The following is a 21,626-nucleotide window of genomic DNA, read 5'->3' as shown; positions in this document are numbered from 1 at the left end:
CTGTGCATAATTATTAGGCAACTTAACAAAAAACAAATATATACCCATTTCAATTATTTATTTTTACCAGTGAAACCAATATAACATCTCCACATTCACAAATATACATTTCTGACATTCAAAAACAAAACAAAAACAAATCAGCGACCAATATAGCCACCTTTCTTTGCAAGGACACTCAAAAGCCTGCCATCCATGGATCCTGTCAGTGTTTTGATCTGTTCACCATCAACATTGCGTGCAGCAGCAACCACAGCCTCCCAGACACTGTTCAGACAGGTGTACTGTTTTCCCTCCTTGTAAATCTCACATTTGATGATGGACCACAGGTTCTCAATGGGGTTCAGATCAGGTGAACAAGGAGGCCATGTCATTAGTTTTTCTTCTTTTATACCCTTTCTTGCCAGCCACGCTGTGGAGTACTTGGACGCGTGTGATGGAGCATTGTCCTGCATGAAAATCATGTTTTTCTTGAAGGATGCAGACTTCTTCCTGTACCACTGCTTGAAGAAGGTGTCTTCCAGAAACTGGCAGTAGGACTGGGAGTTGAGCTTGACTCCATCCTCAACCCGAAAAGGCCCCACAAGCTCATCTTTGATGATACCAGCCCAAACCAGTACTCCACCTCCACCTTGCTGGCGTCTGAGTCGGACTGGAGCTCTCTGCCCTTTACCAATCCAGCCACGGGCCCATCCATCTGGCCCATCAAGACTCACTCTCATTTCATCAGTCCATAAAACCTTAGAAAAACCAGTCTTGAGATATTTCTTGGCCCAGTCTTGACGTTTCAGCTTGTGTGTCTTGTTCAGTGGTGGTCGTCTTTCAGCCTTTCTTACCTTGGCCATGTCTCTGAGTATTGCACACCTTGTGCTTTTGGGCACTCCAGTGATGTTGCAGCTCTGAAATATGGCCAAACTGGTGGCAAGTGGCATCTTGGCAGCTGCACGCTTGACTTTTCTCAGTTCATGGGCAGTTATTTTGCGCCTTGGTTTTTCCACACGCTTCTTGCGACCCTGTTGACTATTTTGAATGAAACGCTTGATTGTTCGATGATCACGCTTCAGAAGCTTTGCAATTTTGAGACTGCTGCATCCCTCTGCAAGATATCTCACTATTTTTGACTTTTCTGAGCCTGTCAAGTCCTTCTTTTGACCCATTTTGCCAAAGGAAAGGACGTTGCCTAATAATTATGCACACCTGATATAGGGTGTTGATGTCATTAGACCACACCCCTTCTCATTACAGAGATGCACATCACCTAATATGCTTAATTGGTAGTAGGCTTTCGAGCCTATACAGCTTGGAGTAAGACAACATGCATGAAGAGGATGATGAGGACAAAATACTCAATGCCTAATAATTCTGCACTCCCTGTATGATTGTGTAAGATGAGAATGAGCCAGCTGTGATGCCTTATTCTTTCACACCCATGTGGTGCAGAATAACGATCAGATATTATACACTGTGTGTAAAAGTGAAGTCACTGTGACATCACCCATTGGTTATTGAGGTGTTGTGAAGCCTTAAGTTTGGTATTTGAACTCGGAAATGATGAATGAGGGGCCGTAGATGCTCATGTGTGCTAGTCCCACGTCAATGCATAGTCTGCTTTTTCCTTGTTTTTGCCTCTAATACTGGTGGTGATCAGAGGGCCCGGTGGTGCCAGTGTCCGGCAGCCTCGCCTCTGTCAGTGCGCCCCAGGGCAGCTGTGGCTACAATGTAGCTTGCTATCGCCAGTGTGTGAATGTGTGTGTGTGTGAATGGGTGAATGACTGAATGTAGTGTAAAGTGCTTTGGGGTCCTTAAGGACTAGAAAAGTGCTATACAAATGCCGTTTCATGCTCAAATGTACTGCTAACATGAAACAGAGATGCACAATGACCTTTTTAATCATTTAATAAATGACTTGATTTTTTTGTCACACAACAGTTTCTGCCTCTGAATGCTAACATTACTGTTTTATTGTCTTACACTGAACACTAAAACCGGGAGAGACAGATACAATGCAATTCAATTTTATTTATACAGCGCCAAATCACAACAACAGTCGTCTGAAGGCACTTTATATTATAAGGTAGACCCTACAATAACACATACAGAGAAAAACCCAACAATCATATGACCCCCTATGAGCAAGCACTTTGGCCACAGTGGGAAGGAAAAACTCCCTTTTAACAGGAAGAAACCTCCGGCAGAACCAGGCTCAGGGAGGGGCGGGGCCATCTGCTGCGAGTGGTTGGGGTGAGAGAAGGAAAACAGGATAGAAGACATGCTGTGGAAGAGAGACAGAGTGAGAAAGGTGACTGAAGAACAAACACTCAATGCATCATGGGAATCCCCCAGCAGCCTACACCTATTGCAGCATAACTAAGGGAGGATTCAGGGTCACCTGATCCAGCCCTAATTATATGCTTTAGCAAAAAGAAACGTTTTAAGCCTATCTCTACTAAGAGTAATCTTGAAAGTAGAGATAGTGTCTGTCTCCTGAATCCAAACTGGAAGCTGGTTCCACAGAAGAGGGGCCTGAAAACTGAAGGCTCTCCCTCCCATTCTACTTATAAATACTCTAGGAACAACAAGTAGGCCTGCAGTGTGAGAGCGAAGTGCTCTAATGGGGTGATATGGTACTACAAGGTCATTAAGATAAGATGGGGCCTGATTATTTAAGACCTTGTATGTGAGGAGCAGGATTTTGAATTCAATTCTGGATTCAACAGGGAGCCAGTGAAGGGAAGCCAATACAGGAGAAGTCTGCTCTCTCTTTCTAGTCCCTGTCGGGACTCTTTCTGCAGCATTTCGGATCAACTGAAGGCATTTCAGGGAGTTTTTAGGACATCCTGATAATAATGAATTACAGTAGTCCAGCCTGGAAGTAATAAATGCATGAACTAGAGATACAAGTTATAGTCATGGGAACGATGTTCAGCCGAAAGCAGAAAAGCTTTATTTTCCATGCTTTCTAAGAAGAGTGATTGATTAAATGTTAGGAGAAATAGGTTAGGGTTCATTACACCCATGATTGCATTTTCAAGGTATTGTTGCCAGGCAACATAACATTATTGGAAATTTGGTTTAGAAATCTCTGATGATTTTCTCGAATGAGCCCAATAAAGTTAATGTCTCTTCTCTTCTTTGTGAGGTGAATAACACTGATCTTCCTCTTGCAAAACAACGTTGAGCTCAGAAAACCTCAGGTCCTGGCTCACGAGCGAATGTTACGTTGACCTACCTGAACATTGGCAGCAGCCTACTCCAGCAGGATGATGTCTCCTGTCACACCACAAAAGCTATTTGGGATTGGTTTGAGCAGTGCAACAAAGACCTCGGGGCACTGACCTAGCCTCCAGACATCCTGGATCCCAATCTAACACCTCTATCAGCTGGAAGCATCAAAACAAGCTTGAGGCAAAGTCTTCCCCTGCCTCTTAGCTGGACCCTGTTCCTATGCACGCCATCTGTTTTTACACCACCCCATCTACAACCGTTTACTGCTTGACACTTCAAGAGTGTTTTAGAGGATATTATCCCCATTCTTCCCCTTAAACCCTCACTCCTGTGCCATTCCACCCTTTCACCACAGCTATTCTCTCTTATTGACCCACTGCTGACTTGAACGTAGCAGCTTATTGAACTGTACTCAGTACTGTACTCCCTGGAGTGAAGTCAACTGTACATAGAAGAGTTTAATAAGATGACTCAATGCTAAGATCGCTTATTGACAGTGTGAAACTTTACAACACTCAATAAATCGGTTATAACATTGGCTTCGTCCTCAGCTGATTACCATGAAGTTGCAGTCAACAACAACAACAAAAAAAATTCGACTAAAAAAGGAATTCACAATTTTTCTAAATGAAATGAGTCTGTCACATAACGTGGCATGCACTTTATTTATTAGCCCTGTGTTTAACAAGCAGCACAAATTCAGGTTTATTTTTCAACATTTCAGCATAAACACCCAAGAACACAAAATACAGATTACAAAAATTCATATGCTGAGTTACCGGAGTGACGTACAGATTGAGATGTATGATTAACATTAACAAATGAAAGCTGTGTTTGTTACTTTCAGCTGTTTGAGTTAAGTTTAAGGATCTGTATGTGTGTCCCCAAAGCAAGAGAGCTGCACAGCCAATTACTTCTAATTCAACTCAATTCAAGTTTATCCCAAATCCCAGTCACCGTCCTGACCAATCCACTATCTGCTGTGTACACCCGAGATGGGGAGGTGTTACACACAGCCACAGTTTTACTGTTTTAGTCTAGGCGGCTGAGCGGTGTTACACGTTTTGCTGTGATATCAGCATAGTGATATATATGGATATATAGGCTAGTTTCTTTGATCTCTTTACAAATATTTAACTTAAGATTCAGTGTCAAATCAAACGTCAGAATTTAGAGTAGTGGTTACTGCACACTTGGATTATTACACTCTTTGATGTTTACGACAAGCCGTGCTCAAATGTTCAAAAACACTAAGACTGATTAATTGTGTTTATATTATGTGTGAATGTGTGTGTAAGTGACAAAATAAAACATGTGATCTAAATACACTTCTAGTATAACCTACTGAAGTTAGATAAGCTATCACACATGCAGAGAATTGTTGCATTGGAAGTCGTTCAAAATCAAAAGAATATTGTGAAAAGCTCTGATAATTCATTATTTATAATATGATTTCATATATATATATATATATATATATATATATATGAAATCATATTATAAATATTATATTATGATATTTTATATATTACACACACATATATATATATATATATATATATATATATATATATATATATATTCAACAAAAATATAAACGCAACACCTTTGTTACTGCTCCCATTCCCCATGGGATGGACGTAGAGACCTAAAATTCATTCCAGATACACAATATAACCATCCCTCCCAAACAGTGGTCACAAATCAGTCCAAATGTGTGGTAGTGGGCACATCTGCTATATTGAGATAATCCATCCCACCTCACAGGTGTGCCACATCAGGATGCTGATCTGACATCATGAGTAGTGCACAGGTGTACCTCAGACTGCCCACAACAAAAGGCCACCCTGGAATGTGCAGTATTTTGCGCTATTGGGGGTCTGGGGACCCAGAAGCGGTCAGTATCTGGTGTGACCACCATTTGCCTCATGCAGTGCAACACATCGTCGCATGGAGTCTATCAGATTGTCAATTGTGGCCTGTGGAATGTTGGTCCACTCCAATGGCTGTGCGAGGTTGTTGGATATTCGTGGGAACTGGTACACGCTGTCGTATACGCCAGTCAAGCACATCCCGAACATGCTCAATGGGTGTCACGGCTGGCGGAGTGAGCCGTGTGGAGTGGAGGAAAAGGAGGACCCAAAATGCAGCAAACTGATGATACGAGTGAAGTTTATTTACACGGTGGCAGTGGCAAAAACAGGCAATGAAGCATGAGTAATGACAAACCTAAACTGGGAGAAACTAAAGAGCAAACCTGAAATCTTACAAAACGGAGAGCGGAGCAGAGAGACGCAGACCAAGGACCAGGATACCAAGAAACACAGACGAGCCGACAACGAACACAGACCGACACCCACTAAATATACCCACACAAGGTAATCAGGTAATCACACACAGGAGGGAAGAACAGCTGAACCTAATACACCTGGGGACCGGAGGAGACAAGCTGAACACAATAACAACAGACACAGACCTTCAGAACAGAACAGGAAATCCAGAACACGAGCCTTCAAAATAAAACAGGAAACAGACTGATGTACAACACAACACGGGGACATGAACAGAGCACCAAGGACAGACACAGGTAGGGCTGACAATACACCAAACTTCAGGTTAACCCTAACTAATACAGATCAGAAAAAACGCAAAACGCTGGGTCAACGACCCAGGACCATGACAGTACCCCCCCTCCAAGGGCTGGCTCCAGACAGCCAAAAACAAAAACAAATGACCAACCCAGGGCGGGCGGCGGGGGCCCAGGACGGAGGGACCAACACCGAGCAAAACAAGCTCCAGCGGACCGAGGGAATTGTCCAAAACAAAAACACACATGCTGGAGTACAAGGACAAAAACACAGTTCAGGAGGCCGGCCCAGGGGCTGACAGCTCAGAAGTCCAGGACAGTTCATCTTCTGAGGCCGGCCACGTCGGCGACGCAGATCCATAAGCCGACCGAGCGGAAGGCAGCGGTGGCGGAGTGGAGGCAGTTCAGGGGGCCGACCGTGCACACGGCAGCGGCGGCAACAGGGAAACCGTTCAGGCGGCCGACCGTGCGGACAGCAACGGCGGCGATGACAGAAGTCTGGAGGCCGACCGTGCGGACGGCAACGGCGGCGATAACAGAAGTCTGGAGGCCGACCGTGTGGACGGCAACGGCGGCGATGACACAAGTCTGGAGGCCGACCGCGCGGAAGGCAGCGGCGGCGTCTAGGAGGTCGTCCATGTTGACGATGACGCTCCACCAGCGGCCTGGCAGATGACCGCCGATGTCGAGGCGGCAGTTTGGGACCCGAAGGTGGCGTGGCCGTCGCAGCACCAGACGAGACCGAAGCAGAGGCTGGACCAGACGAGGCAGCTGATGAGGATGCTGAAGCAGAGGCCGGACCAGGCGAAGCTGAAGCAGAAGCCGGACCAGGCGATGCTGACGAGGATGCTGGAGCCGGGCCAGGCGATGCTGACGAGGATGCTGGAGACACGAAGGCTGGAGCCGGACCAGGCGATGCTGAAGCAGAAGCCGGACCAGGCAATGCTGACGAGGATGCTGGAGCCGGGCCAGGCGATGCTGAAGACACGAAGGCTGGAGCCGGACCAGGCGAAGCTGAAGCAGAAGCCGGACCAGGCGATGCTGACGAGGATGCTGGAGCCGGACCAGGCGATGCTGAAGACGAAGCTGGACCGGGCGAGGATGAAGGCTCGGAGGCTGCAGCTGGCGAGGATGATGAGGCTGCAGCAGGCGACGGCGTGGAAGCCGGAGACTGTAGCGCTGCAGGCGTGGAAGAAGCTGCTGCTGCCCGCGGCGTGGATGAAGCTGCAGCTGGCGAGGATGATGAGGCTGCAGTTGGCAGCTGGACGGGCTCCTCGGGCCCTCCAGCTGACGAGGCAGGAGGCTGGCTAGGTTCTCCTGAACCTCCAGCTGACGAGTCTTGAGGCTGGACGGGCTCCTCGGGCCCCCCAGCTGACGAGACAGGAGGCTGGCTAGGTTCTCCTGAACCTCCAGCTGATGAGTCTTGAGGCTGGACGGGCTCCTCGGGCCATCCAGCTGGCGAGACAGGAAGCTGGGCGGGCTCCTCGGGCACCCCAGCTGACGAGGCAGGAGGCTGGACGGGCTCCTCGGGCCCCCCAGCAGGCGAAGCAGGAGGCTGGACGGGCTCCTCGGGCACCCCAGCTGACGAGGCAGGAGGCTGGACGGGCTCCTCGGGCCCCCCAGCAGGCGAAGCAGGAGGCTGGACGGGCTCCTCGGGCCCCCCAGCAGGCGAAGCAGGAGGCTGGACGGGCTCCTCGGGCCCCCCAGCGAAAACAGTCTCTGGACCAGTGGGCACCGGGGCCCCTGGAACACACAGGTCAGAACCAGTAGGCACACGGGCCTCTGGCAGGCACAGTTCAGAACCAGTAGGCACACGGGCCTCTGGCAGGTACGGGTCAGAACCAGCAGGCACACGGGCCTCTGGCAGGTACGGGTCAGAACCAGCAGGCGCACGGGCCTCTGGCAGGAACAGATCAGAACCAGCAGGCGCACGGGCCTCTGGCAAACACAAGGCAGACTGCAGCTGCACAGAGCATTGACCCAGCTCAGGCAGCGACAGCCGGATACAGTCCTCAGCTGGCTTCTTAATCTCCAGGGGTCCAGAGTCGGCCGGGGGCTGGGACCCAGCCTCTGGGGAGGCCCTGGAGTGTGTCACAGTCTCTGGGCTGGCCAGCTGTTGCGGACTGACAACTGCGTTATGTGGTGTGTCTCTCTGCTTGACATGAACAGGTGAAAAACAGTGCTTTTCCGGTTGGATGGACTCGACTTGTAATACAGGCGGAACTGGTGAAGATGGTGGCTGAATAGGTGGCTGAGCTGATAATAAAGCTGATGAGTCTCTTGCCAATTGAGCTATTGACTGAGCTATGGATTGTAACCAAGTGTCTAATAGGTCTGGCTGTGACTGTAATGGAGGTGGCGATTGAGAGGCTAACAGAGCTAGTGGCTGCTGGGCGGCTAACTGAGCTACCTGCTGGGCAGCTGGCTCAACAAACACAGCCCCGGAATAAACAGTCATTCGAGCTGGCGAAACAGACGGAGTGTCTTTTCCACTCACCACAGCCGGCAGTTCCGAAGTCCTAATCTCCGGCTGTGGGGCGACGCGCCGACGGCGCGATCGTCGCTTCCTCCCGGGCAAAACCTCCGGCGGGCCGGGCAAAACCTCCGGCGGGCTGGGCAAAACCTCCGGCGGGCCGGGCAAAATCTTCACCGCCGGGCTGGGTTGGGAAGCGGTAGCGGCTGGTGGGTGAAGGTGCAGCTCGTGAAGGATGAAGTCCTGTGCGAGCGGGTGAAGAGAGTCCAGCAGCCAGGAGTGAGCAGAGATGAGCTGCTGTAGCCTGGCTTCTACGGCGTGGTGAAGCTCTTCCTCCTCATGCTCGAGCCACAGGTTGACCAACCTGGAAACTGTGTCGATCACTTCCTCCCGAAACTCCTGGGACGGCGCGGATGCTGCTGGGTCCATGTTGGTCGGCTCGTACTGTCACGGCTGGCGGAGTGAGCCGTGTGGAGTGGAGGAAAAGGAGGACCCAAAATGCAGCAAACTGATGATACGAGTGAAGTTTATTTACACGGTGGCAGTGGCAAAAACAGGCAATGAAGCATGAGTAATGACAAACCTAAACTGGGAGAAACTAAAGAGCAAACCTGAAATCTTACAAAACGGAGAGCGGAGCAGAGAGACGCAGACCAAGGACCAGGATACCAAGAAACACAGACGAGCCGACAACGAACACAGACCGACACCCACTAAATATACCCACACAAGGTAATCAGGTAATCACACACAGGAGGGAAGAACAGCTGAACCTAATACACCTGGGGACCGGAGGAGACAAGCTGAACACAATAACAACAGACACAGACCTTCAGAACAGAACAGGAAATCCAGAACACGAGCCTTCAAAATAAAACAGGAAACAGACTGATGTACAACACAACACGGGGACATGAACAGAGCACCAAGGACAGACACAGGTAGGGCTGACAATACACCAAACTTCAGGTTAACCCTAACTAATACAGATCAGAAAAAACGCAAAACGCTGGGTCAACGACCCAGGACCATGACAATGGGTGACATGTCCGGTGAGTATGCTGGCCATGCAAGAACTGGGACATTCTCAGCTGCCATCTGCCCTGAACAATGTGAACAATGATTCATCCGTGAAGCGCACACCTCTCCAACGTGCCAGACGCCATCGAATGTGAGCATTTGCCCACACAAGTCTGTTACGGCGACGAGCTGGAGTCAGGTCAAGACCCCGATGAGGACGACGGGCATGCAGTTGAGCGTCCCTGAGACGGTTTCTGACAGTTTGTGCAGAAATTGTTTGGTTGTGCAAACCAATTGTTCCAGCAGCTGTCTGGGTGGCTGGTCTCAGATGATCTTGGAGGTGAACCTGCTGGATGTGGAGGTCCTGGGCTGGTGTGGTTACACGAGGTCTGCGGTTGTGAGGCCGGTTGGATGTGCTGCCATGTTCTCTGAAACGCCTGTGGAGACGGCTTATGGTTGAGAAATGAACATTCAATGCACGGGCGACAGATCTGGTTGACATTCCTGCTGTCAGCATGCCAATTGCACGCTCCCTCATTGCTTGTGGCATCTGTGGCATTTTGCTGTGAGACAAAACTGCACATTCCAGGGTGGCCTTTTGTTGTGGGCAGTCTGAGGTACACCTGTGCACTACTCATGATGTCAGATCAGCATCCTGATGTGGCACACCTGTGAGGTGGGATGGATTATCTCAATATAGCAGATGTGCCCACTACCACACATTTGGACTGATTTGTGACCACTGTTTGGGAGGGATGGTTATATTGTGTATCTGGAATGAATTTTAGGTCTCTACGTCCATCCCATGGGGAATGGGAGCAGTAACAAAGGTGTTGCGTTTATATTTTTGTTGAGTGTATATATATATATATATATATATATATATATATCTCATGGATATTTAATGCTCAACATTAAATATCCATGGTGAGGCAGCAGAAAGCTAGAAGACCTGAACTCACAATACAAACAATTTCATAGATCATAGACTTACTTACTTACTGCCAAATTTTACATTAATCTTTGGGTGACTCCACAGATGTGAAAATGTAATGTTTGTCTTCCAATTTTCAACTTATGAACTTAACTAGAGAGACACTGCAGTTTTCTCGGTCAGTTCCAGTTGACCATCCAATGACCATGTGACCAACCAATACAGATTTTTGACTACTCTGATTTTAATTCTGAGAACTGCAACTAACAGCATACACAAACACATTTTTTTGATACAAAATATTATTTTAATGACAAATGATTCAGCATTACAATTTCTACCAAACTGCAATAAGTTATGAGATCTTCTCTCCTTTCAAAATAAAATGCTCCGCTACTGGAAAGATTTAAAAACTACTAACTGAAAATGAGTTGCTGTACTCCCACCTTTACCTCACATATTTTGTCTTACCAAACAAAAGCAGAACCAACAGTTCAAAAACAAAACAATGGTCAGTTATTTACATAATTTTCCAGAAGCATATTTTTATATCTTACAATATAACGACCTGGCTGATTTCTGTTCCTGACACTGACGATTAATGGCCAGTTATAATTTGGTCAGATGAGCACATATCAACCAAACACCTGACCAGTCGACCCCGAGACTATAGTCTTTTTGGTTAAAACGAAAAGAATTTAAAGATCAACAGATGATCAGAACTGATCTTTCTTAGAAGATGAAAATTTGTATCAAATCACATGGATATTTATCCAACCAACTGACTAACACTGCCTCTATTCAGCTAGCATGTGTCAGTTATATACAGATATTTATAGACGAAGATATTAAGCTTCAGTGTAGGACGCAAAAATGCTCTCCTGGTGATGCTTACATCAGTACAATAGTGTAATTGCAGGTTATTGTCTGTGTAGGTGTGCTGGATAGTATACAGGACTAAACAGAAATCATCATGACAGTGTTTTATGTGCCCCTGATTGGCGTCTGCTCTGTACAGAGACTAAACAGAGGGCGATAATCAGATTTCTTCAGAGGCATAGGGACCTTGGTATCCACTCTTCACCACTAATGCATGCAACCACAGAGACGGTAATGCACCGGAGGAGCAAAAACAAAGCCAATAATAATGAGCCAGAGTAGAAAGTCCCCTAACAGTTAACATCAGTTAGAGTAGTGAATGGCAGGCTTATTTCACAAGAATCGGCCCCACCTAGATTCTACCATGTGCGCTTCACATTACTGTAACGTCTCAGTCATTTTGGGCTGTGGAGAAAATTCAAATGTTTCCTAAAAGATGCCCATTATTTTGTGATTCTACAGCCCAAATTACCAAATAAGTCCAGGCAGCCCGTGTGATACTTAGGTGATAAAGGGTTAAGGTTATTATCAGGATGTATAGAGCTGTTAATGAACTGCAAAATGAAGCAGAGAGAGAGAGAAGGCTATGTTTAGACAGCCCTGTGTCTTAAAGGATTCACATTAAACATGATTATTAAATGGTTTGTAGAAAGATATGTCTGATCTACTACAGACCCAGTCTCATTTATATTAGCACCCCCAAATCAACCATATATAATGTACCACTTCCTTTTAAAAGGCTCTGATTGCAAGCTTGTTTCAGCCATCACATAACAAAGACAGATAAAGAGAAACTTTGCATACTGTGAGGCAGAGGTCCTGATTAACGAGGTACTGCTTAGTATACAGTTAATTTGGTCTCACAAAAGCGACATTCTCACAAGATGTGGACAGCTTCAAAGAAAGAAAGGAAGAGGTGGAGAAAACAAACAATACAAAAAAAGAAAACTTGGAAAAAGTTCATACACTGTGTAAAAGCTTTGTGGTTTTGAACAACTGCTAGTTGAGCCATGCTTCTATTTGGATTGTGCTATTAGCTATTAGCTGTTTGTTTGCAGCCTCTGTTAGTCTCAAAGCCTTTTAGATACTTTTGTAACCACTGATGTTTCTCCTTTATCAGCCATTTATCTTACAAAAATCTCTTGGATGGAGTGTCATGAAATTTTGGACATCCAGTCAAATAGTTCAATAGCTGCAAGATACCTGCAAGACACAAAAGTCTGTACAGATATTTAAGGGTTTGTTAGCATGATTCTTAGGCTAATACGCTGACATTTCCAGAAAAAAATTTATATTTAAACATTGCATTATTCAATTTCTGTACAGTGTTTGCTTAACAAGGGGTAACGTGGTTTATATGTACATGCAAATGTGAGTGACTGTCAAAATAACGTATGTTAAATTAAACATATGAAACTGGCAGGAGCATTCAAGTCTCAAAGTGCTGGAGGCCCTCTTTAAACCTCAATTTCTGCTTATTCTGAGCCTCAAAACAAGTCAGCCTTTCTGAACGGTCGGGCGGCCTTAAGTGTTTTGCTGATTTAAACAACGCCTCATCAAAGAGAGATTTAGTCCAAATCAATAAAAGCAGCCATCTGTGTGTTCACTTTGGGGTTTTAAGCTTCAATTGGTTCAGAGGCAGGAGTACGCCTCCGCCAAGGCTTCTATCAGGACAATCCATTTGCATTGTTGGGCAGTGAAAATCTAACTCTGATCTCTTCTGCTGATGTGCTTCCTGTTGGTAAAGCATTCTGTTTCACAATCTGAAATGCATTGCTTTTTTCCACCATTTCCTGTGCAACGAGTGGTTGATGGGACTCGTGAAGATGCCTTGTGGCTCATTTGCAATTAAAAGTAATAAAGATGTATCCAAATGGCACCTTTCAGGACCAGATTTGCAAAGTGCTTGTCATTAAAAGCATCCAGTGAGCAACAAAACAGCAACCAACAAAATCAGTTTGTCAAAACACACCAATCTCTTAATTACTCTTACTATGGGTGTTAAGCTGTTGCCAGGTGCATAATAATTATCATATTTAGCCATTTGTATTAAGCATGAGCCCTAATTCTTTCATTTCCATCATCACTGTTCCTCTTACCATGGCAGTAATGCATTATTGGGGATGACAGTGGATCCAATCTCATCTCTGCTGACTATCAGAGCTGCTTCTATTTCCACTTGAAATACTTTTTTTCTATGAATATCTGATTTTCAGCATGTAGCACCTCTGCTTTTACTTCATGTGAATGAATTTACTGTAGAATATTAATGGCCTCACAGCCTGGAATTCTTTGAAACCTTGCATTCAAACAAAGGTCTAAAACACCATGCATTTCTTTTCTTATTCATTTTTAACTAAATGGCTGAGGCAACATAGACATCATAGACAGGTATACAGAGCATAGACAGGTGGACATAGACACATTCTAAAATATTGTTTTGAAGCCTCAAGATGAGCGTTTCTGTTGTCACCCTATTTGTTCCAAAAGTCGAGATTTCAGGATGGTTGAATGAACTGACAGTGAAACTGCGCGCTCACTTGTCTGCCCTAAAGTGTTAGTGGTCAAGAGTGCAGTTTCATAGCACAGGTAGTTCTCTTTTTTGAAACATGAAATGCTCAATAGTTGCAAAATAGATTCAATTTTTTGTTCAATTTGACCTAAAAAGAGCGACTGGGCCCAAAGACTTGGCATTAAAAGTGTTTATAGAGATCTCAGTCTTCTATAGGAGCAGTGGTATTTTCTTTTTAAACCACAGCTATCTCCATGCAGGCTTTTAGGCACTTTTATAGTGGCTTCAATTTAACTGCATCCATGTTTTATACTGTAATGTCAACTTTATGTATCTAGTGTCTAGAGGCACTTATATAGTATATTTATATACTATTTAAATAAAGTGCATATATAGTATATAAATATACTCTGAAATCCTTCATGTTTTTCTTTCTTGTCTTCAAAATCATGCAGTCATTTTTTGCAAAATCCATTAACCTATCAATTTTCTACCACTTATGCAGTGATACTGAATTAGGCATATTCAAGCGTGCATTTTTTCAGAATTAAAAAACAAAGAAAAAAATAACATATGAGATAAAGTAAAAGTCAGGGTGTGCTACAGAGTACCTGTTAGAGTGTGCTCCATGTAGCAGAGCCTCTGTTCTCACAGCAGAAGCCTGGGTTTAATTCTGTCTTCCACCGCAGGCCATTTACTGCATGTCATCCATCACTATCTTACCTTCTGGTTGTTCAGCTGTCACTATCTAATAAAATAAAATAAAGTCTTTAAAAAATATTAGAAGCAAAAATGGAAGATCAATCCTGTCTAGCTACTTTATTAGTCAAGCAACACAGTGGCTGGAGTCATCCTTCATTGTAACTTTTTCCAAGGGAAAATGAACACAATGTTGTCCAGATAATGACTTATGAAGTCTAATTCTGACAGGAGGAATAAATATATTAGCCTAGGTATGAATTAGGCTACAAAGAGAAGCGGTGGGCTGACAGGAAGCATGTTGTACTGCTTTAACATCCACTTCTGCACTGATTGCACTGATATACGCCACCCCTTAAATCCCAGCAGCTATTAGAAACTTTTTAGGTGTACCTGTAATTCCTTTATGTATAGTCACATAAAAAAAAAACCCCTAGAAACCACAACTCAGACAATTATATTAATCAGAACCTCTCTGACCTTTTTTTAATTATAATTGTCAACTTCCTTTAGTGAGGAGTGAGCTTACTGATTAGTGGAGCTCCTGAATCTAATTAACTGCCACCAGCTGTATAGAGCTGATGCCTTGGCGCGTTGATTGCACCCTGCACAAGAAGCTGACAAGCTGAGACACCCTGTGGCTTTAGAAAGGGCTGTAACAAATGTAACTGGATGAAACCACTAGATCAAAGAACAACAGTGTTTTCAGTATTTAAAAAAAATTCAAATATTGAGCAGAAGTGGGTTTGGAAGGAACACGGTGAGCCTCGAAATCTAACACGGTTGATCTGAGTACAAAATAAAGATATTCTGAGCTGCATTGTGTTTCAGTTTTTTTAAAAGCAGGATTTTGGGTGTGAAATATCGAAGCAAATGCATCACCTATTTGGCACATCAAAGCCAGAGCACAGCAGAACAAGCTGCACGCTTTGTATTTGTGCCAGCTGAGAGCATAAGCCAGGCACTGTGTCGGGGACACATATTGTAGATCATTTTTTTCTGCTTTCAGTTCATCCCAGCTGCTTGCAAAGTGCAGAGCTGCGCACAGGAGGACTGTGTTCTACCTGCCTCATTTCACAAATCATAGTGCTGACTCTGCTCTACTTCTAACGTCCGTGTAATGCAGAGCTTTGTCGACACATTCAGAAAGCTTTATGTTTTACCCGTCTTATTGTGACATGGCATGTCTTTACTGTTGTACACCACCACACTGAATTTCAAGTGAAGCAAATAAAATGGGACTAAAGTGCCTTGACACACCATTAATTTGTTAATATTGCATGGCATTAAGTGGGGATTTTTTTTACGTTGTCCCTCTATTTTCATAGGTTCAAAAGTAAGTTTTTCCATTATAATTTGAGTGTTGAATTTAATGTTTAAGCTGGGCGTTCATTTGATAGGTGCTCATGGGAACGTGCAGTTCAAAGATGTCTCGAATCATATGGAGGAGGCTAAAAAAAGAAAAAAAAAGAAAAGCCTTTTACATAAAGAGCAGAAACTTTTAAAGTATCTAACTCCACATTTTTTAACTAAATAATTAACTATTTTAGTAACAGGTTTTGCTCCTTTTCCTTCTTTCGGCACCATTATGTGATGCCACGGTGGGTCGCCCAGTTCAACTGTATTTATATAGTGTATCAGTCGCCTGAAGGTGCTTTTATATTGTAAATTAAAGCCCCAACAATCACATGTCGGCCTCTGAACAAGCTTAGCAACAGTGGGAAGAATAATTCCCTTTAAACAGAACCATGCTTGAGGGGCAGGTGGGCTGCCCCTTTCCTTCTCGCCTACATAATGGGAGGTCCCCAGCAGACTAGGCCTTTTGCAGCATAACTAAGGAAAGATTCAGGGTCACCTGATCCAGTCCTAACTATATACTATAAAGCAAAGTTTTAAGGCTAATCTCAAAAGTAGTGGGAGCTGGCTCTGCCTTGCATTTATAACTTTATCTCCAAACTGATCAACTGGACCTGTTCCTCTGATGCACTCACCTCTAGTCTTGTCCATCCTGGGAACTCACAATGAAAATCTTTTTCATCATCATCAATACCATGTTCAGCTCTTCCTTAATGTCTGTATCATCTCCAAGCAATACATCATAGCAGGTTTCACTACCTTGCAAACCTTTTTCAGTCTTGCTGCCATCCGTCTGTCACAAATCACACCTGACAGTCGTCTCCACCCACTCTGCCCAGCCTTCACTCTCTTCTTCACCTCTCTTGTGCACTGCCTGTTGCCTTCGATGGCTGACCCTAGGTATTTTAACTCATCTACTTTTACTACCAGTGACAGGCTTAGAAAAAAAATTAAAAGCACTCACTTGGAGAGTCAAAATTCAAAACTCAGAGGCGCCTTTGTGATTGTAAATACAGAGGATTTACCCACAAAATGTAAACTGTGACTAGGTTTTGGTAAGAAAAAGGTCAAATTAGGCTTTAAGAAAACTTTTTTAAATGCATGTCCAGTTCTGGAGAAAGAACTGCTCATCGTTACTGAAACTACCAGAATCATATGATAAAAGACAGTAGGGAGAAGGAAAGGTTTGTGATCTACAGCACATCATCACGTCATCTATCAAACATGATGAAGACAGTGTTAATTCATGGCTGTCGGAGGAACTGGGTCACTGGGATCATGATGGAAGTAGCAGAATTCTTGAGTGTATAAAGCTGCTCTGTTTGTTCAGATTCAGGGGGATAAAGTAATATGACACATGGATAATAAAACAAAACATAGGGGCAAAAATAAGTGGTAAATCTTAAGATTGCTTAGATTAAAGCAGTAAAGAAATTAAATATGTGCTTATATTAAACTCATCAACAGGATTCTTCTTATTTCCTACTTATTTGCATTCAAATTTCAGCCTTGATTAAAACTGCAGGGAGTCTGGAAAGTAAAAAAAAAGATAAATTCTCTTTAAAATGGTCTTCACTGTCACAGCAGCTTATTCCTTCAGTGTTTGCGTTCTGCAAGCTGAAAACCTCCATGAGTGAAAGTGTATTTGCATCATGCATCTTGCACAGTGATATCGTATTGATCTAATGTGGCACTAGGTATAAAGGTCAGCAATATTAACGCAGCGGGTAATGAGTGTACTAATGTCTGCAATCGACATGTTGGATGCAACCTATCCCTACGTGATGCTACAGTGATGTGTTATAGCCGTAGTGAAGGTAAACAACAGCAACAACCTGATTGAAACTGGCACAAAGTTGATCCTGAGCACATGGTGACCATGTTCACATTCACTGGCTTTGTTGAAGAAGCCAATTATAGTTGTTGCTAAGGAAACCATTCAGAACTGAAATCTCTGTATCTTGCGCCACTTAATGTCCTATAACCTGACTCGATGAAGGTAGCATCTCCAAGGTAAATCATTAGTTGTGTAGCATAATTAACCAGTGTGCACATTCTTTTTTTAATCTATATTTTTGGGGGGCATTTTTGCCTTTACTGGATAGTGACAGTGAAGACAGACAGAGGGGAAGACACAGCAAAGGGTCACAGGTCAGACATGGGGAATTCTGGGCAGGTGGTCACTTGCTCACCCACTAAGCTAAACCAGCACCCCACTGGGCACTTTGAATAACATAGGTACATATGGACTTTATGAAAGTGATTTTCCATTTGTCATGATACTGCTTTTATTCCTAAGTGATTACAGTACATAACTGTTTTTTGATTAGGTATCAAAATACTCATTTACAATAACAAGCCAGTTTACATCTTGTTAGTACTGGGTCGGACTCCCCTTTATCTTTAGAACTGAGACCTGGTGACTGTGGAGGCCATTTGAACTGACTGAGGTGGCTGTGGTTTAGATAAAAGCACTGTATGAATGCGTGTGTGATTGGGTGACTGAGACTTCTAGTAAAAGCTCTTTTAGCGCTCAAGTTGAGTAGAAAGCTGCTGCCTAAGTATCCGTCCATTTACCATTGCCATGTTCAAGAAATTTGTTTGGGATGATTTAAGCTTTGTAACATGGCATCCTGTCATGCTGGAAGTAATCATGCAAAGCAGGGATAGACATGTTCAGCAACAATACTCAGGTAGGTGTTTAAGCAATACTCAGTTGGTACTAAGGGGCCTAAAGCATTGCCAAGAAAACATTTCCTACACCACCATCACCATGTTTATGCCAAATGTTGACCTTACAATCCAAATGTGTAAGCAGAAAGTGAGACTTATCAGATCTTCTATTGTTTAATTTTTGTTGAGTCTGTTTGCTGTGCTTCACAGGAATGTCACCGGGTGTGATCATCTGCTGTTGTAGCCCATCTTCTTCATGGTTTAACATGATGTGAATTCAGAGAATTCTGCATACCTTATTTGTAATGAGTGTTTTGTTGAGTTACTGTTCCATTTTTTTCTTGAGAACTGCTGCTCACTGGATAGTTTCTCTTTTCCAGATCATTCTCTGTAAATTCTAGAGGTGGTTGTGCGGGAAAATCTAGTAGATCAGTTGCTTCTCAAATACTCAGACCAGCACCAACAACAATGTCGGCGTTCAAAATCACTTAAATCACCCAATGCTTGGTTTGAACACGTCTACATGTCTAAATGCACAGAGTTGCTGGTGATGAGGATGGTTAGATATTTGCATCCAGTAGCCAATAAGCGTGAAATAAAAGCTTTATTTATAAATATTTATAATAAAAGACTAATTATATGTATTACTTAGAAAATATGGGGTGTTGTGTGCAAATCACTTTCACAGTGTGAAAAAACTCATCTAAATGTTTTTCAAAACTTCAGGATGCTGTTTTCATCTGTGTGCTTAGAACCCGTTTCTGCTAAATTGATTTCAAATATTTCTACATAAATCATTCTGCAAGGCTGCTTTCCTCAGTGATTCTGTATAAAGTAAAAGTAGAAGTTGAAATAAGTTGCACAGTAAAATGCAAAGAAAAACATCAAGTACTAAACTCTAATGGCATCCATAAATTAGCTGATCTAACCCTGGTTTAAGCATTCTCTGCTGTACTGTTAAGAGAAGCTCTTAGCTCTGCTTAGCAGGAACGACAAATAATAAACACTGTTAAAGAAGAATGGGTTCACGACCACAGATGAAATGTAATATAAACATGGCTTTCGGCAGCTGTTAAAAATGTAGAACAGATTCTTGCTCATGTGATGGCATGCCACTGGTACACAACTACTGCAGACATTGTGAATGCTGAGTTTATCACTGCTATTGTTCAAGCATAATCAAGGCTGCAGGGCATTGTACTGAGCAAGGAGCCTCAAAATTTCAGACCTTTGTTTTTGTGCGAGTTTGATTCAAAATGACTTGCAGGAAGAAAAAAAAAGAAAAAAAGGAAGATCCAGAGCGCTCAGTCGTGTCTCTAAGTTTTCCTCTTTAAAGCATCTTATCTCAGCAGACATTCTTAGCCAAGCTTTTAGATGAGTTTGAAAAGGCTGCTTCACAAGAAAGAGGTATCAACAAACATTATCTCTCTGAAGCTACAGGGTGCTATTACCTAGCAGATAAGAGGCAAACTCTCTCCTTAGCTAATGGACGACAACATTTTATCCAGTTGTCTCAAACGTCCATCAATCACTACTGCAGTCTGGAAATAAATATTGCATATTTTATGTGGTCCATACAGATGGAAATACAGATCAGATGCCCTGTAAATAGAGGGATACACAGGGATATTAAAATTTTTAATGGCTGGAAACAGCACTGATGAGGACTGTGAGACAAAGAAATAAACTTGTGGCCAATAACCCTAAAACAATGAGTGAGAGACATTAAAATGCATTGCAGTGCGGAACCACAGTTTGGATAATCATTCTCTGTGGGTTTGTCACAACCAGAGACCCTTTCAAGTTTGCTTTAAGAACTGAAGCATTTGCGTCATTGTTTATTTAATGCCCTAATTGTTAATTTAACAATTGTTAATTTAATTGTTAATTTAACGATAAAAATGTAAAACAATACCTAATTTGACAATTTCTGTTTGCACAATGGAACCCACCAAAATCCAGGTGTTTCACATTAAACCTCCTCATTGACATTCGGTCTGAATTCTAAGATGCGTAAACATGTAAATGTTGAATAAGCATGCTCCTGGTTATGGCTGTTTGGACCCTGTACAACCTTCTGTGCTTTGGTTTCTGGGTCATATTCAGAGCCCCTCACTCATGCAGAAGTCCGGTCAGTTTGTCAGATATTTTCCCAGCACAATTTGAGCCCCTTAGTACGAACTGAGCATGACTTCAGTGCCACAGCCTGCCTGTTTATTCAGCTAACCATGTAAATTCCTTCATGACTACAGTGTACCATGTCACAAAGCTCAACTAGCCAGTTTCACCAGGGAACTTGGTACTAACTAGGTGTGCCTAATGAAGTGACCAGTTAGCATAGATGTGTACAAGTCATGTAATGTGATATAAGATACGATAATACACTTGTGCTTATACTTATGTATACAGTTGTTTGCCTGTATACATTTTCTGCAGCTTCCGTTGGCTCTCAGTGGCACTCCGGCTACTTTATGTAAGCTGTATTTTCTTAAAGCATCTTTTATTTACTACAGCTTCAAAGGCAGCTGGGCTTTATTTGAAGCAAGCTTTTGTTATTATTAGTATGTGATTAGTGTATGCAGTGTATGTATCCTCCACTAGACAAACTCTCGTTTTTCAGCATTATGCTGTTAACACTAATTCAACAGTTCGGTGTCCATTTCAAATTAAAAGCCCTCTTATGTTTCTGTGCATTCAACAGACCAGGCAGTGTCTGGCCACAACACATTCCTGCACATGTTTTCCTGACCGTAGGTTATTTGCAATTATTTATACATTGGTTTGTTCACCTGCAAAATATCCATCCATTGCGCACCTATAATTATGTGTGTTGCACTGAAAGTGTCAGTTGTTAGATTTGTGCATTTGGATTTTTTAAAAAAAGAATGAGTGACATCTTTCCACATTTTCTTCTATCTATTCAGTTTTTAAAACATCCTAATAAGAGGAAAGATTATATGACTGTTGAAAAAGAATTATAATTAATAATAATTATTTATTAGAATTAGGTAATAATTTAAATGGGTCATCTCTCCCTGATCATTTTTTCCCTTTCAAGATTGTTTAGAATATTTTGATGTGGCCTTTTAGCACCTTATCAACATGGTAATGTATCTCTGTCTAATTGCTGGGATTTTTGGATAGTTCATTAAACATATTTTTTTCTTAAACTTTAGCCTACTATGAGAAAATGTTATATTTTCTTCTTTAACTTTGCATTCTTAATAAACACAGTCTGTCCTCCGTAGGGAGCTTGGTTTATCTGTGC

General features: G+C 43.2%; 1 protein-coding gene across 1 annotated transcript in view; it reads left to right on the top strand.

The window, feature by feature from the left end:
• syt9b (synaptotagmin IXb) overlaps positions 1-21,626 on the top strand; it is a 63,150-nt gene that overhangs the window by 8,647 nt on the left and 32,877 nt on the right. The window lies entirely within an intron of this gene.

Source organism: Maylandia zebra, linkage group LG7, assembly GCF_041146795.1.
Source record: "Maylandia zebra isolate NMK-2024a linkage group LG7, Mzebra_GT3a, whole genome shotgun sequence".
NCBI lineage: Eukaryota > Metazoa > Chordata > Actinopteri > Cichliformes > Cichlidae > Maylandia > Maylandia zebra.
The sequence above is the reverse complement of the archived record's forward strand: the minus strand, read 5'-3'. Positions and strand labels throughout refer to the sequence as shown.